Source organism: Ambystoma mexicanum, chromosome 3p (assembly GCF_040938575.1).
Source record: "Ambystoma mexicanum isolate Mex_15411 chromosome 3p, UKY_AmexF1_1, whole genome shotgun sequence".
In the NCBI taxonomy this organism is placed as follows: Eukaryota; Metazoa; Chordata; class Amphibia; order Caudata; family Ambystomatidae; genus Ambystoma; species Ambystoma mexicanum.
The window spans coordinates 818,674,850-818,692,500 of record NC_090925.1 but is presented as its reverse complement, the minus strand read 5'-3'; the positions used below and the strand labels follow the sequence as shown (position 1 = coordinate 818,692,500).

At 49.6% G+C, this 17,651-nt stretch overlaps 1 protein-coding gene across 1 annotated transcript in view; it reads right to left on the bottom strand.

Annotated features, from left to right (window-relative positions):
* LOC138580939 (NAD(P)(+)--arginine ADP-ribosyltransferase 2-like) overlaps window positions 1-15,787 on the bottom strand; it is a 174,304-nt gene extending 158,517 nt beyond the window's left edge. Inside the window, exon 1 of the mRNA XM_069651873.1 lies at window positions 15,763-15,787. The gene's annotated coding sequence lies outside the window, so the exon portion shown is untranslated. The remainder of the gene's footprint in view (window positions 1-15,762) is intronic.
* Between the last annotated feature and the right edge of the window lie 1,864 nt (window positions 15,788-17,651).

Sequence of the window (17,651 nt, the reverse complement as noted above, 5' to 3'; positions counted from 1 at the left end):
CACGCGTAAATAAAAGAATTCCTTCAAATAGTGCTTCCTGTCAGATTCCTTCTTCTTCTAAGTACTGTAACAATAGTTTATTAAGATTGGAATGATGAAAAAATAAATTTGAACTGTTGTGTTTTCAACCTTTGGACTGATAGGATCTCAGGTCTCTGAGGTGAGCATTTAACTTGCTGAACTATCTTGCCGACTGTATGAAATCGCTGGAGCGATTCTCATTGCATACCTCAATTACGTAGGGAACATCCATATTCTCTTAGCATATCAGGAGCAGAGTCCCAATAATCATTACACATTTGACGACTTCCTGATAGCCCTTAACGTCCGGATGAATCAAAACCATCTTAAAGTGTATCCAGGTAGAATCGAGAAAATATGGATGCCCCCTGGTCCTCAGAATGGTAGCAGGATCATTGGTCAGAGATCTTTGGTCCTCTGATGCAGCCACTAACCCTCTTGAAAACCTTTGGAGTTCACCTTGAGAAAGAGCTACGCCTGACAGCAGAAGTGGCAATGGGTAGTCAGAGTAATGTTTGCCATTTGCAAACGGGCAACAGTGTTCTGAGACACTTGGTCTTGCCAAGGGAGAATTGGCTGGCTGCAGAGCTGGCAGTCTCCTGATTGGACCAGGGTAAAGCCTTTGATTTAGGTCTCCCAGCTAAAACTTTGCAATATTGAAGAATGCAATGACGAAACAGACACATTTAACGAATAAGGGAATATGATTTAGCAAATAGGGGAGAGGAGCTGTCCAATCAGAAGGCCAAGAGCACAGTCATGATCGCACATATCTGCCGGTGTTCTCACCTGGCCTCCTGTGCCCCTCCTGGAGATATGAATTCATCATTTCTATTCCTCGGTTGTGTCTGTGAACCGCCCCTCTCTGCCATCAGTCCTGTGAACCCCCCCCCAAACCTGAAGCAACTGAACCAGTCCCTTCCCTGCTCCTTGCCCCCTCGGTCCCCCATCGCGAGGGTGGAAACCTATTGGGAAAAGAAATAATAAAAGGACATGTCCCTTATCTATTGCCCTTCGCCACCATTTTGGTTTGAAGTTTGAATTTCAGGGAAGTAGGCTTGGGTGAGTCAGTTGAAACCTGTTTTTCTAAAAAAAACAAATGAAAAGACTAAGGCCCTGTTTCACAGAGCATTTCCCAATGGGGGTTTGCCATTATAAAACGTTTCTGTGAATTAGGCACTATATATCTACATCAGCACTGCAGATGTTGCCCCGGGGTGCTGGTAGCTATCACCCCCCTTTTTCGGGAACTGGCAGGACCTGCAATGGCCCTGAATCCTTACCGAGTCCCACGCGTGCTCAGGCCTACCTTAGGCTTGGGCTAATGGTCCATTGCCGGCCCTGTCTGCCTCCAAATGTGTGATTGACAGCTGTAGAAACAGTTACAATAAATATTTTAAAATATTAGTAATTATGAGAAACCAATTCTGACAAATTCCTGAGTAAAGAGCATTTATGCACATTTATCTTCGTTTTTCAACTTTGTTGAGCTATGCCATTAAGGCTTACCTCAGAGATTTTATTATTGGGAAACCATATCCCTTAAATTCGCCCTTATGAAGGTTCATTTTGGCTCTAGATGAAACATTTCCTATTATTATAATTTGATAGACTTAGAGCAGTGCATTTTAAGCAGTGCACCTATCCGGTTGTAGGTGATTTGTTCGAAATACAAAGGATCAAATGCCTTTTTTCACACCAAAAGTGCTGGAAAAAAAAGTTTCGAATGCTTTTTAAACATTTTTATTTTATTTTTTATGGGGGGTTCCCCCCAACCACCCGTTTTCTTGTTTACATTTTATGCATACTAAACAAAAATATATAAAAATAAATAAATAAAAAAGCATTCGAAAACATTTTTTCCGGTCCTTTTGGTTTCGAACAAAAGGGCATTCGATCCTTTTTTTCAAAAACATGACTTGACACCCACCTATCCGCTGTTCTTGTTAAATGATTAGCTCTCTTATAGTTGGCTGGAAAAGTTATGTACAATTGAGTAAGCTGCAAATGCCCAAGGAAGGCTGTTATTCACTCGACAGTCTAGTTACACAGGCAAATGTTAAATGTTAAAGGTATTTGTACCGCGCGCACCGTCACCAACAGAATTGGTCCCCAGGCGCTCAGGCGGATCTGCAAACAAAATGTGGGTTGGTTAGTAGGGTGGAGAGGGAGTAGGAAAGTGTGAGAGTGGTGTCCTGTTGGCAGCTTCAGTTCGGTTTTCCCAGTGCGCCGAGCTTGTGTGCGAATAAATCGGATCGATGTGAGACCTCGTGTGCTGTTGGTGTGAATTATGTGTTGATTGTTGTTGCGATGTGCGTGCGGTTTGCTGTGCGAAAGAGTGGCTGTGTGGGTTTTTGGGTGAGATAAGTATGCAGAAGTTTGAGCTGTTGGGTCAGTGGGTTATTTACAATCTCTGCTACCTTCCCCGTCTATTCCGTCGGTGATCCCTTACTGCCTGTGTTTACTTAGCAGGCCGAGTGTGAATGTAAACAATACAGTTAGGCACTGATAATGCATTATGCAATTTTCATGCAGTCTCATTATACTACTAGGCATTTATTCACTAGAAGCCCCTGTGCAATGCTTCACATTTCTTATTGATAGATGGTATTGCACAAGATCAATGTATCCTGTTACAATCACAAGGTACATGGAAAGTATTTAATTCACAGCGTACCGGTCTACCACATATAGTCTGCTGCATTCATACAATATCCAAATTGTTACATAGCCTGTTGCATCTACATGGAACCTTAAGGTGCCAACATATTACATATTGGCGCTACGTGCTTATGTTTCACCCTGTTTGCGGGCTTTCTCAAGGCCTAAGATCTTGATTTTTACAAATTCGGTTTGTGTTTCATACAAGCGTTATATACACATGGTTTTATATCGCTGTGTGATTTCGTGTGCATGCATTAATCCATGGTGCCATCTTAACACACATGCACGTGTATATCAAGATATAATTTTTGATATATAATTCCAATATGTAGTGTGTTCCCTTGGTATGACATTCTATCATTGTTCACATTGTATAGGTGTCCATATGAATCTATCATGACATCATTGTCCTCATATTAGGATAGACAGTTGAAGGATCCTATGGATGTAAAGCATATTCTCTTCCTATAGTATATGATTGTGTTCATCCTAGTACGCAGGTGATTGGCTTAATGGTTTTTAGTTCTTATTGGGAATTTTGGATTGAATGCCCCATTTTCTTTGTCATTGGGCTTCTTAATTCGTTGGTTGCTGGTTAGCTGGATGGTTAACCCGATTTCTGATTATTTCAAGACGACAGCGTTCCAGGAGAAAGCACACAGTGCCTAACTAGTATTATAATGCTTGAACAATATCTGGCACTTGACCTGTGCACTAATACCATCATGTATGGAATGCTTGTTCTGAGAGGAAACTCCCTTAAAAAGATGTAGGGATCGATATTAAAGATCATTTCCATAAATAACTGATCAAAGAATATGCCAAAACCTTAAGCCTTTCAATATTGCAATTGGTGCTTATGTATTTTAATGGGCTATATAAATTAATTAGTGCATAACGAAAAACATAGTTAATCACCATGTTTTTCCCCTGTAATCTCACCTGTTTGAATTACTTGTCCAGATCAGTTTCCTTCATGTTATTTTTCTTCTTCGAGATCTCTTCATAATGGTTCATTTGTATCTGGGATAAAGTACCCCCTAAAGGGCAGGTTATAAGGATATGGCAAGTCACTGAGGACTAAACAGAGGAACAAGGCTAAAGGCTGCATTCCTTATATGGTCACGGAACTCAGAGGGAAATTGCAATCTCCTTTTTATATACAGTAGGGGGTATTTTATTAAACATAATACAGGGCCACATACTGTCATCCTCTTTAATGCTTAGCTTCTGGCTTAATCTAATGTAAGATATCTTTCATTTGCTGATCCATATAATCAAGGTAGAATCTGGATTTTTTTTAAAAAAACGAATATGCTGTTTTGAATGTGTTGCAGGAAAATAGGTCAGACATTTTAATGAAATCCATTGAAAAAGTGTTTTCATGTTGTACTTTATGATAAGTAATAACGTGCAGCTTCTTGCTTCCTTGGGCCTCATTACACGGATGGCGGTGGACCAAGGTGGTATTAGCACCTTGGTCCATGCCGGTAAAATACCGGCACCGCCTTGGTGGAAAGGGGAATTACTGCCCTATTCCAAGGTTGGTGGGGCAGTAATTCCCCCTTCCCCCATTGCCCTTCCCCATTCCCATTTTTGCGCCATAGGGCATAAAGGGAATGGGGAAGGTGCTAATTACGGCGCCGCAAATTGCGGTACCGTAATTAGCTCCCTGGTCCCTTTGCGGGTTGGTTTTTAACGCCTGCAAAAAGCAGGCGTTAAATTCCCCAACCCGCAAAGGGACCTCGTAGTAAGGCGGTAAGGGTTTACCGTTACCGGTAAAATACCGGTACCGGTAAACCCTTACCGCCTACCGTGTAATGAGGCCCCATGTCTTAAACTTCAGCAATGCACACATTAGACATTGTACCATAAACAGTTCCTTGGCAATTAATCGCTGTTAAGGGGGTAATTCATAGAATTCAGCGCACAAGTGGCGCACGCGGCTGGCGCACAGTGTGCGCATCCCTGCGCCAGCCGCGTGCGCCAAAACCCATTTCCGCGCACAGCCTATTCATGGATTCCAGCCACCAAAACCAGCCGTGGCGCACAGTGGCGCAGCGACCTTGCAGCAGCGCCAGTTACGCCCCCAAGAACGCCTCCCGCGCAGGGAAAAGCCATCAACATACCCAATCCAGCGCAAAGGGCTGCGCTAACCCTGTACCAGCACAGCAAGCGGGCTACGTGTATCACTGGGGTGCGCGGGAAGTACCTCACGCGATTGGCCCCGTGCGAGCAGGGTACGTGTATTTCAGGGGTGCGCGGGAAGTTCCACACGCGATTCCATCAGGGTACGTGTATTTCGGGGTGCGCGTGAAGTTCCACATGCGAAATCAGTAGGGTACGTGTATTTCAGGGGTGCGCGGGAAGTTCCACACGCGATTGGCCTGGGCGCGTGTATTTCAGGGGTGTGCGGGAAGTTCCACACGCGAATAGCCTGGGCGCGTGTATTTCAGGGGTGCGCGGGAAGTTCCACACGCGATTGGCCTGGGCGCGTGTATTTCAGGGGTGCGCGGGAAGTTCCACACGCGATTGGCCTGGGCGCGGGAAGTTCCACACGCGATTGGCCAGGGCGTGTGTATTTCAGGGGTGCGCGGGAAGTTCCACACGCGGTTGGCCTGGGCGCGTGTATTTCAGGGGTGCGCGGGAAGTTCCACACGCGATTCCATCAGGGTACGTGTATTTCGGGGTGCGCGTGACGTTCCACACGCGATTCCATCAGGGTACGTGTATTTCGGGGTGCGCGTGAAGTTCCACACGCGATTCCATCAGGGTACGTGTATTTCGGGGTGCGCGTGAAGTTCCACATGCGATTCCATCAGGGTACGTGTATTTCGGGGTGCGCGTGAAGTTCCACACGCGATTTCAGCAGGGTACGTGTATTTCAGGGGTGCGCGTGAAGTTCCACACGCGATATCAGCAGGGTACGTGTATTTCAGGGGTGCCGGGGAGTCCTACATGTGATTTGACAGTGTGGGTCCTCCCAGGTGTTCCCTGTACACCCTCCACGGCCCCTGCAGGCAGCCCACACCACAGGGGACTACCCTGCATCCCTGGTCATGTCCCGCAGGCAGCCCACCCAACATGGGCATGCCCCCCAGCAAAGGCACATGTCTCCTTGAACTAATGAACACCAACTCATGTCCCCTTGCACCCCCACCCCCCAGCACTGTGGGGCACCTGCCAGCAGGCCCCCACCCATGTCCAACTCATGTCACCCACCACCCCCACCCCCCAGCACTGTGGGGCACCTGCCAGCAGGCCCCCAACCATGTCCCCCTGCCCCCAGGTCCTGACGATACACAATCATGGCAGTAATGGGCAGCATACCCAGCACAAACACCCAGCCAAGGATTGCATCCACCCACAAAGCAAATGCAATTACATGATACAACCCCAATGGCAAGTATGTAAATGAACACATGTCCGTCACACACACATACACAATGGGTGCAAGTGAATGTCAAAACCCATATCATGACATGCATGAAACCAATGAGAAAATACCACAAAAGAAAGTTATAAAAACATGTATTCTCGAAGAAAATGAAGTAAACTAATCAAACATACAACAATGGGGATAACAAAATAAATTGTCCATGTCCGATAAGTAATGTAAAAATCCAAAAAACAAAGGAATCCAAAAACTAATGTTGTCCAAAGCAAAATCATGGTGAAAAAAAATAATGAAAAACCATTGCCTCATGGTGAACACAAATATAAATCAAAAAAATGTATTTTAAAAAATCCAACTATACACAAGAATATTCCAGGGTCCATGAGCCCAACACTATAAATGAAACCTACTACTACCTAATAAAAAAACTACATACAGAAAAGTGGCCATTGTCCGAGCGGTCCAAAAAAATCTCAAAAAATAAACGAAACCTAACACTAACTAACTAAAGAACTATATACAATGGCAGCGGGCAAGTCCTGCGGCTCACTCTGTGATGTTGCCGGCCAGGGCATCATCGAACTCCATGTCGATGTCCTGGAGACGGGACTCTGTCCTGGCCCCGAGGTCTCGCAGGGATAACCCCATGTTCACCTCAAACTCCCTGCGAGCTTCCTCGAGGCACTCAGCCCGCCTCAACGCCCGACACATGGAGAACTCTGCCCTGACCATGGTGAGCCGCTCCTCTTCCGCCCGCTGCCGCTCCGCACCTATCCGCTGGACCAACTGCTCCCACACGGAAGACACTACCATCCCAGGGTTCTCCTGCCCTCCGGCCGATGCCTGCCCCTCTGATCTTGATGGCCCCGAGCCATGATGCCTCCCACGTCGAGCCTGCTGCTGCCTCCGATGCCACTGCCTCTGCCAGCACAACGGCATCCAGGATGATGGAAACCACCAACGCCGTCGTGCACGTGCCCTGCCCGATGATGCCGTCACATCCTCCATCTGCTGGGGTCCAGTTGCTGTGTTGTCCACCCCTGCTGGACCTCTGCGGGATCCCCACCGAGCTGGCTGCATTGGTCAGGGCAGGTCCACAGGGGGCCCTGGTGGCATCTGGGCCGGAAGACGGCAAGGAGAACGACTGGCATATAGTCTCCACAGAGGAGAAGAGGGCCGCCAGATTGGCCGACACATGCAGGAAACCCCCGAACATGGCCGATCCCAATTGGGCCACGTCCGCACGGTGCTCTTCGTGATGACGTGCGTGCTCCTCCTGGGAAGCACGCACGGCATCACGAATCACAGCCGTGTGCATCACGACCCCAATCAGGACCTTCTCCACACGGCCAGGGGTCCCCTCGTCCGCAGGTGGAGGGGAGTCAGATGACATGGACATCCCCTCTACCTGCGGACGGGCCTGGGACGGGACATCCCTGCTGGTGCAAGGTGGTGCACCCACAGGTTCAGGGACAGCGACATGCACAGGCCCCTCCACGGTGACCTGTGCTGCCTCCTGCCCCTGCCCCTGGACTGCACCACTTGCACCAGCAGGGATGCCCCCACCAGGCCCCATGTGCGCCTCAGTGGCGGCCTCCTCCTCCTCTGTGGAAACCACCAACCTGGATGGCTCCTCGCCGTCTACCGCCGTAGCAGGCCCCTGTGGGGGCTCACCCACCCCTTCCGCTGCAGCCGTGGGGGCATCCCCGCCGCCTTGCTCCACAGCGCCGTCTCCGCCCTCTCCTTCACTAGCCGCTGCGTAGAGGGAGACATAGAACACAAGCATCAGGGTACTGTACAATGGTCCCCTAGACAGGAAGCAATAGCAGATGAGTGCCACTGTCAAAGTACACATCCATCATGTCACACCACAACATATGTGTCAGTCCAGGCAAAACACACACAGTGACAGTCATGGTGCGTGCCATGGACATTTCAATGCATGTCCAATGGACTCTCGAATCATACAATGTAATGGGACTCACATGCATCATGGGTCATGCCTATCACATGCACACACGTCACCTCAGTCACATCCATCTGGCCCCGTACACCCCAATCACAGTGCATACAAGGATGACTAGGCTGCATCAGTGAATCTGTACATTGGCACAGACATGTGTCATGCATCCATGGCACTCACAAGTCACAGACACGCAGGTCAGGCACACAGACATGGATACCACATATGCATCTGGCATCAGCACCCATCCCTCGCCCCCACCCATGTCCAGGAACAGAGACTGCCATGCTCTCATGTGTGCGATCTGCACAGGGCTCCCCATGTCACATTCAAACACATGCAACAACCGTGCGGTTCACACATTACAGGTCGCACATGCATTCCCAGGATTGTCCCTGCACACATACATGCGTACATGGCCTATGTCACACATTCAGGCAAGTATCAGACAACCAGCACACTGCAACATGCCCTGTCTCACACAGCAATGCTTGGCCACTTACCGCTCAACTCCAGACGGGTCTCCCTCTCAAGGACCTGGGCGTGGAGCGCTGGGTGTACGCGTTCCAGGACCCTCATCTAGATGGAACTCATGCGGCCCTGGCCCCCCTCCACGAGGCGCCGGGCCTTCATGAGGGTCCTGGACCTCAAGTCTTCCCAGCGCTTCTTGACCTTCTGGATGGTGCGGGTTGCCACCCCCTCCGCGTTGATGGCAACCACACAGTCGGCCCAGATCCTACCCCGTCCTTCCTTGTTGGCGCGGGACGATCCGAAGAGGGCATCATACTGCCCCAGGACTTGCTCCACCAGGACACCAACTTCGGTGGCAGTGAAGCTGGTGCCCCTCTGCCCCTCTGGCCGGGGGTTGCCACTGGTGCTAGATGTTGATGTGCCCGACATGGCAACCCCAGGGGCAGGAGTGGGTGGGCAACTGGGTCCTGGGGCTGGGCTGTGGAGCGATGTCATCCGAGTCGGGAGTCTTCTGTTCCAGCAGGGGTGGACACAGCAACTGGACACCTGCAGATGGCTGATGTGCAGGCACCAAATGGCAGGGCACGGTGGCAGCAGGCAGGCAGGCAGGCAGCAGCAGATGGCACGTGGGAGGCTGCTCGGGGCACTGGGGGGCAGTAATTCGGCCTTCTGGGCAGGAGCGTGGTCTTCCGTGTGTTTTCACGTGGCCAGCTTGATACGGAGTGATTTGGCACGTGAAAATCTTGCACGTCAGCGTGAAAATCGAGGAAAGGCTCTTAGCGTGTAAGCGCGTCAGCACGCGTACGTGATTTCATTGGACCAAAGGCCCTTACAGCGTAAGCGCGTCTGTGACGTTTTGCGCACGGGCGTTGCCCTGGCAGGGCTTGGAGATCCTGCGTGCCTTTATGTTCTGAACGTGCTTTTCGTGCGGTGCGTGTGTTTTCCATCCGTTGGGGTTCACACGCTATTACTTCACAGCGGGTGTTGGCTACGCGTTCTACTACATGCAAGGCAGACGGTGAGTGGTACCCCGCTCCCCCAGGCCCGATCGCGTGAGAAACTTCACGCGAACCCCTGAAATACACGTAGCCCGCTCCCCCAGGCCCGATCGCGTGAAAAAGTTCACGCGAACCCCTGAAATACACATAGCCCGCTTCCCCCAGGCCCGATCGCGTGAGAAACTTCACGCGAACCCCTGAAATACACGTAGCCCGCTCCCCCAGGCCCGATCGCGTGAGAAACTTCACGCGAACCCCTGAAATACACGTAGCCCGCTCCCCCAGGCCCGATCGCGTGAACAAGTTCACGCGAACCCCTGAAATACATGTAGCCCGCTTCCCCCAGGCCCGATCGCGTGAAAAAGTTCACGTGAACCCCTGAAATACACGTAGCCCGCTTCCGCCAGGCCTGATCGCGTGAGAAACTTCACGCGAACCCCTGAAATACACGTAGCCCGCTCCCCCAGGCCCGATCGCGTGAAAAAGTTCACGCGAACCCCTGAAATAACCCCTGAAATACACGTAGCCCGCTCCCCCAGGCCCGATCGCGTGAGAAACTTCACGCGAACCCCTGAAATACACGTAGCCCGCTCCCCCAGGCCCGATCGCGTGAAAAAGTTCACGCGAACCCCTGAAATACACGTAGCCTGCTTCCCCCAGGCCCGATCGCGTGAGAAACTTCACGCGAACCCCTGAAATACACGTAGCCCGCTCCCCCAGGCCCGATCGCGTGAAAAAGTTCACGCGAACCCCTGAAATACACGTAGCCCGCTCCCCCAGGCCCGATCGCGTGAAAAAGTTCACGCAAACCCCTGGAATACACGTAGCCCGCTCCCCCAGGCCCGATCGTGTGAAAAACTTCACGCTAACCCCCGATATACACGTGCCCCGCTCGCACAGGCCAAATTGCTGTATGTTGCCACTTTTGTAATGCGCAGGGACGCTACCGCCTGCCTTCGTGTGGCGGACTTGTTTCGGCTTGTGCGTGTCTTTTGCTGTGCGTGGCTTTGCCCTATTCGATTCCATGAATACGTGTGGTTCGGGTGCGTGTGGGCGTTCCGTCTGCTTCCCTGCAGTACATCCCCAGTTACGCCCTTGTTTTCGCGAGTTGTTCCCCATTCCGCGCGTTACGCCCCGTGCTCCGCCCACTTTCTAGTGTAGGCGCCAAGGTTGTGCGCTTTCACTGTGCTCGTTGCGCACGTCTTTCGGGATGTTGCAGTGACGTGTGCGCCATGCACGGGTTTGGCGCACATCCCGAGGTAAACACGCGCAGGGACTTCCATGAATGGCACGCGTGCGCGTGCGCCTGTTTTTTTCCGCTTGCGCCTGCTTGCGCCTGCTTGCGCGAAGATTTTCGGCGCACGTTTGTTCCATGAATCGGCCCCTAAGTGTCACAGAACACCATTTAACATGCAAGGAATTTCAAAAGCTTGGAACAGCTTTAATTAACTGCTGCATTGACAGCTGGAATTCTGGTTGGTGCTGGCTCAAGCAGCAGGCATTGTGACATCACAACCAAAGCGTAATATCGGATTATGGAGCAGCTGTGATGTCCTTTTCTCATTACAGGTCAGTTGTCACAACTAGCCTGTAATAAGTAAATCTTCTAAAAATCAGCATGGAGTCCAATGGACTGCAAAAACAGTGAATTGCCACCACTTATAATCCAGTGGTAACTCCATGGGACCAAGTGGCGGTCACAGAAATTGAGTTTGGTGGTATTTGAGCTGATTTACTGCCAGAATACCCCCAAACTCTCAATGAGGTGCATTATGTGTTTCATTAAGTAAAAGAGCAGTATTTCACGCATGACTTTCCTTCTTGGATTCCTTAAATGAGGACCAGAATGGGGCGTTTGGTGCACTGAGCGCTGGGGCTGGAGATGCAAGACACCCCTGATTTATTGCTTGGTAGGTGCACCTTTAGTTGCCATGGTGTGAAGGATGGGACCAATTAAGATTAAACTAAAGTAGATTATACTTGACTGTTCTCATCCCACACCCCTTCTTATGTCCTGCTGGGAACCTTATAATATGAACTGATGTCTGCTGATCTGTTGAGCTAATCCCTTCCTTCACCTTACACTGGACAGTGTGCTGCACTTGAGGTAGTGTTTCAGTTGGTAATGGATGTCGCGCTAGTTATGTTGCAGATGGTTATTGACATGTATTGATGAATTTCACTTGATATGACTGCAAATTTAATAAAAAGTGTTTTTTTTAAGAGAATGAAACAAGAAATCCAAAATACGGTCCATACCAAGTAACGCCTGGATATTCATTTAAAAATATGCGCAGTAAGGTGGCAAAATGGCTTCCTTGACCAGCGGCATAATCCACGATGCAGTGATGATAAATCTCCCAATGGGGGCAACCATGCTCATCTCATCCTCTAGTCATCAACTTTTAATTTTCTATTGTAAATGTGCAAAAAAAGCACCAGAGCTGCTCAGAAAAATAAACATCGACCATTGCTGCAAAACAGTGAGTGGCATTTGAGTTGAGGTTCTAAGAGCTCACTGCAAACTATTAGGAACGGAGGGCAACGTGGCTGCAAAAACGTGCTTCCACATGCACTGAAATATCAAGAACTCGGCCAGTACCAATGGCAATGGGACAGAACGTGTATACTATAAACATTCAAAGCAATTTACACATATGCAATCAAATGCCCAATTACAGAGCAGGGCAGGCCGGATGGTCAGATGAAGAGAGATGGCGTGGAGGTCCAGGGCTTCACTTCACTTGCTAGCAAGGGCATCCAGTGATTATATCGAATAAAAAACAAAGAGGTATTTAATGCCGAAAACTCTAACAATGAAAACATGTATTAAATATCTATATGTGGGTGAGGTAAGGGGTTACAATGGGAGGGGTTTGGGGCAGAGTTACAAACATAGGGAAACAGGGGGATTGGTTCGGCCCCCCCCCAAATTATTTGTAAAAATCTGTATTTTTTTGTTGTAAATGTTTTGTTATAAAATACATCTCTGTTTTTGAATTCGTTATTATCACGAAGAACCACTAGTAGCAAGTGTACCTTGAGCCTGGTCTTTAATAGTTCCACTGATCACATAGATGAGATAGTCTGGGAAAAGGTAAAAAAGGATTGTTAACAAGTAGTGAGGAGCATCATAAGCAGGAGACAGAAGGTGGGCAGGGAACAGAGAGGTTGTTGAGAGTTGAGGTTTATGGGCACCAAAGAGGGGGAGTACTGAGAGATGCAGTCAGCAGGGTAGTGAGGGTAAGGCTGTGGAGAGATTTATATGCGAAGTGTAGAAACATAGTGGGGCCGACTTCGCTTGGGGAGTCATCCAGAGTGAATTGAAATGGGAAAGATCGAGGTAGATTCCAAGGGATGCTTGTAGCAAGGTTTGGAACCTTGTTTAGCGAAGTGAAGGTGTAGCGGGAAGACCAAGGAGTAGACCCCAGCAATTGTGCAATTCCCCGAACAACAAAGTAGGGGTCTGAGTTTTTGCCAAGCTCTGAGTGATCTTTTTTTGCTGAGGAAACACCCACCTGTGATGGCAGTGGCCATGAAATGATATGATGTGGCATTTGTAACGCGCCTATACACAAGTGTTTCAAGGTGCGATTCGTGCTAAACCAATAACGCTTAAGGTCACTTTTAAAGAGGATGCAAAAGTTGCAAACCATGAGTGATGGAGAGAGGATGTCGGAAGAAAGGGACACCAGGCCGCTTAGCAATATCCAGTTGTAGATGCGAGAAAGCTGGTGATGAGCGCTGAGATACAGGGTCGAAGCAGGGAAAGAAGAAGATTTGAGTATCGTCATCAGAGAGGTAGTATTGAAAGCCAAGGGATTAAATGAGTTTGCCAATGGAGGAGTAGTTAAGGGTGAAGAGGAGTGGGCTTAAGACTGATCCTTGAAGGACACCCCTAGAAGGGGTGTGCAAGAGGTGGTGTTAGAGGTGCAAGAGATGGAGAAGGACAGTCAAGTACAGTGGCACTGAATCCAAAGGTAGAACGAGTTTGGAGGATAGAGAAGTGGTCCACTGTGCTGAAGGCTGCAGAGAGATCAAGTAGAATTAGCCTGGATGAGAGGTGAGAGTTGTGAGCAAAGGTAAAAAAGGTGGAGACACGGGGGGAGAGGGGGAGAGAGAGAGAGAGACTAGAGTAGGTGACTAGTCCAAGCTCTTTGATTGCTTGGGTTGGGAAGGAATCAATCAGAGCACAGGATGGGTTGGCAGAGTGGAGAATGTGTACTCATTCCATGTGCGAGGAGTGAGAGAAGTGGCTTAGTGAAGAAAAGGCAAGAGTAACAAAGGATGTTCATGGATATATTACACGGGTGGGAGTGGAAAGAGCATATATGATCTGCGTAGTAAGAGAAGAGGATTTGTAAAGGCCAAGAGTGGTAGTGAGGGATGGAGACAATCTTTGTAAGTAGGAAGTACAGTAGGAAGCGATTTTGTGGCAGCAGCATAAGAAGAGGCATGTGGTTGCCATCAAATGTTGGAGCAAGGAAAAGGTCCATGGTTGGAAATGCTGCTCAGAGGGGTTGAAGGAGCATGCCGCCGGATAGCGATTGTCAAAGCGGGTAGCCAATGAGGTACCCGCCTTCTAAGAGCGGGCAAGTGGAGGAGGGACAGCTTGAAAGGAGACTTTGACTTGGTCTAGATTGCAGACGATGGAGTCTAGCTTCAGTGTTCTTTTAGTGATAGATGATGGGAGGAGGAAGGGGATAGGAAGGGAATGAAGATGGCGAGTGGATGCGAAAGTTGTTAGAGGGCCATTGGTCAATGGAGAGACCAGAGTATCTTGAAAGGAATGCGAAATGCCTTGTGTATGAATAGGATGGTTATGTCAATTGACCAAAGAGTGGCCAGAGAGGTTGGATTGAAGCTGCTGCTCTAAAGGCCTTTGTCAGATTGAAGAGGTTATGATCACCCATTATGATGGCAGGTGCATCACCTTGGAAAGTTTCAAATAGTAGGTCTAGGTGCAGGAAAAAGAGACGGAAAGCGATGCCTGGGTGGAGATGAGGAGGATGGCAAATAGGGTGGTAACAGGGTGCTGAAGTGAGAAGTGTTGGAAGGAGGGAGTACAATCAGAGGGGAGAAGAGGGGCCAGGGCAGAGGAGCGGAGTGGAAGAAGGTAGCAAAGTCACACTGGAAGGGACCAGTGTGGCAGCGCCATGAGAGGGATCTGAGGTTCAGAGAAGGCCATCACAGAGAGTGTAGGATGATGAGAATCACAAAGTGATCAGTGAGAAATAAAGTTATCTTACAGAGAAATTGGGGACTCCAGAGCCCAACAGTAAGCTCTTTTGCAGCAGAGGCGGGTGAAGAGGTAGAAACAGGAGTGGCTTAAGAGACAAATCTAAGGTTGATGAGGTTGGACTACTTGCGAGAGAAAGGAGTGACGTTGGTCTTGTTTAGGAGGGGAATGGAAGATAGGGGTGGGGAGAGAGGGAGCAGGAAGCGATGTGAGACAGGTCTGAGGTAGTCGAAGGCCACAAGAGGGGGGGGGGGGGGTAGAGGAAAGAGGAAAACGAGGTGGGAACTGTAGGAACATGTTGAAAAGGGGGAGAAAGAGAATAGTGGGTAAAGGCAATTTGGGGTTTGGGACATGAGAGAGCAGAGTGGGTAGTGCTCACCATGGCAGGTGGGCAGGGGGTGCAAGGATTGTGGTCCAGGGTCCTTTCAAAATGGAATGAGGCTAATAAAGCGTGGCCCTTAACCTGACCGGCTCAATAGGCTGGTAGCGACCACTCATGATGAGGTGAGCAGCTGATTGCCTGTTAACCTGGTGATGGTGAAGGGATGGTAGTCATGGTACACAGGGGACTAGGGAATTGGGCCCAATGCTCTTTTACACCAAACAGGACAAACAAGCGATGCCCTTGGCCTTTTTATACGTCACCAAGGACTGGTTAGGGGCCTTGGCTTTCCCCGATAAGGGGAGGTATTTTGCGGATTCCACCAGTGGAAGCCATCCTGGGCAATGAATGACAGGGCTGCATGAGGCCTTTGTGAGGCTGCCCCCTACTGTGCTCCGGTGAGGAGCAAAGCTTTTTGCTTTCTGGGGAGAGTGCAAGGGCTGAATAGAGTGAATAGACTTTAGGAGAGAGTGAAGCTCATAGTTGTATGGTGGAGCCCCAATCCCTATGTTAACATTGGTATGTATTCCCTGCAGTCCTCCCTCAATACCAACACGCGCGCGCGCACACCCCAGACCGATATATGGATGGCTGTTGCTGCTGCCCAAAGATTCGGCTGGCTCTTACCTTTAAGCTTGCTGATCAGCTCTCTGTGCGTGGGCAATACAGGCCCTGTTTTAATACCACACACACATAGCAAGACCCTTCCTCTTTGGCAACTGATCTGTCACATAGATACTGTGCTTCTCACAAGCTGAGGTGTGATCTCTCACTTCTGACTGAGCCTAACCCTCAAGTGTCGCATTGTGAAAGCGCTTGCAGGAATTGCCATCTTGCTGAAAAAGCTAGTTTCCTTGCTATTATCGAGTTGCTTGTCTCTCTCGGTTCCTCTGCCGTTCCCTCCCTTCTTTGGCCCAGTGTATACAGGTTTAAGATTCTTTGGCCTCTCCACATAAAACATGTGGCTTGAACCACCTACCATTCTGGGTGCCCACCTCTGGAGAGTCTCCAATGTGTCTATAACCTACTGAAGTTGTGCCTCTTTAGAAATTGACATAGTACTTCCAATATGGCTGGCACAGTGCAAGAGGACACTCCAGATTAAGTCTGAAGGCATGAAGAGAAGTCTCCAGGTGTGGATTCCATAGGTAAACACATGTCGTCAGAGATCTTCTACTCCACATGATGCACTCTGCCAGAGGAGGTCTACAGAAATTGATGCACTGCTCCAGATGAGGGCTACTGTCATGATGCCTACCTCTAAGGAGCCAGGCCGGGCCCAGCAACCCCAGAGGCAGACATCATTTTCCCCAGGGAAGTCTCAGCGGGCCCAAGTCGGGGCCCTTTGGACTCAGTCCTGGCGCCTTAGGCGCCAGGCTCATAGCGGACCCCAGTCCTGGCGCCTTAGGCGCCAGGCTCATAGAAGAAGATATGTGTTTAAGTGCTTGGGTGCACACTTACCTGATGCAGACCTTGCTGCTTCATCCAGGCCCTCTTGAGGCCTGAATGGGACTACTTAACCTGTAGGACTACTTCACCACCCGGGTGTGGTCGGGGAAGGATACATACCTGATTGGTGGAAGGATACATACCAGGAACTTCTTCCAAGGCTATTTAAACCCCACCCGAACAGCCACACATGCTTCGCGTTGTTCTGCACCTAGCAGCTGGACGCTCACCGTGTCAGCTCCTGCATCCTGACTTCAGCCACGCCTGCCAGCACCCTGGAACAACTGCAAGGGGAGAAAGGAAGAGAATAGGAGAAGAAAAGCCCTTACCTGCTAAATCTGCATCCCGGAGTCATTTCTCCAACGGCCCTGAAAAGGAAGACATCATTTTAAAGGCATTTCGTTTCGATCGCTGCAGCGCTGCATTTTACTCACCTTTGCAAGGCGCTTCCATCTTCAGCAGCGATCTTCCGGATTCAGCTACGCCCCGGCGCCTAGAGGAAAAAAGACAAGAACAAAGGTGAGAGGGAGAAAAGGAATAAGGAAAGCTCAGTTTCCTTTTAAGTCTTACCTGTTGGATTATTCCCACTGCATTTCGGGTCCTGCCGCTTCCTGGCATCTCCGGACCCCGGCCCCTATGGGGAAAAAAGACAAAGACATTGAATGAGCGAATGCAAAGACATTACCTGAGCGCTCATCCAGAACTGTTTCACTTCGGGTTCGGGTCACTTCGGGTCGGCGCCATATCTCCGGCACTCCGAACCCCGGCCCCTAAGGGGAAAAAGACATAAGCATTAGCGCTTGCTGCAATTAGACAACGAACATTAATATTAAGCTTGAACTTTTGAACAGAACTTTTACAGCGCCTTACCTGAACAGTCAAGCTTACCTGAACTCCCATCAATCCTCAATCCATTGAAGTAACTGGGTTTCAACGCGCCCCTGCATCAGAAGCAGGATGGAGAGCTCATCCTTCCAAACCCTAAGGTGAGGCTTCACGGGGAATCGTGGAGGAGGTATCGTGGAGGGTTGGAAGGGAGTGGGAGGCTTGAGCATTGTTCCACAGTT